Here is a 339-nt window from a genome sequence, read left to right as displayed (position 1 = left end):
AATGTAAAAAACATACCAGAAATCGAATCTGTGTCAGTTGATTCGATATCATTAAAACTATCATACAATTTTGGTTTCTTTTCTCTTTTTAAAGGAAGAATGTTTTCTTTATTTTGAAGAGCGTTAATTTTTGCATCATCTGATGATACAAATTCTGCATCTTTTTCTTTATTTTTAGCCTCTTCAAATGAATCTACAAAAATGATTAAAAATTTAAATAGAAAATCATCATTAAAAAATTATTTTATCTATATATTGTTATGCATACTATATGGTCCTAAGAGATATTTATATAGAACGCTTTCCCATGAAGGTTGCGGATGTGACGCTTTTTTGATT

General features: G+C 26.3%; 1 long non-coding RNA gene across 1 annotated transcript; it reads right to left on the bottom strand.

Moving 5' to 3' along the window:
- Positions 1 to 16: 16 nt before the first annotated feature.
- On the bottom strand, positions 17 to 339 carry LOC115233433. Its single transcript, XR_003883817.1, has 2 exons — positions 269 to 339; positions 17 to 193 (listed from the first exon to the last, which is right to left on the bottom strand). It is a non-coding gene; the product is annotated as an uncharacterized LOC115233433 (long non-coding RNA).

This window comes from Formica exsecta, unplaced genomic scaffold (genome assembly GCF_003651465.1).
Source record: "Formica exsecta isolate Colony F162 unplaced genomic scaffold, ASM365146v1 C16224738, whole genome shotgun sequence".
Lineage (NCBI taxonomy): Eukaryota > Metazoa > Arthropoda > Insecta > Hymenoptera > Formicidae > Formica > Formica exsecta.
The sequence above is the reverse complement of the archived record's forward strand: the minus strand, read 5'-3'. Positions and strand labels throughout refer to the sequence as shown.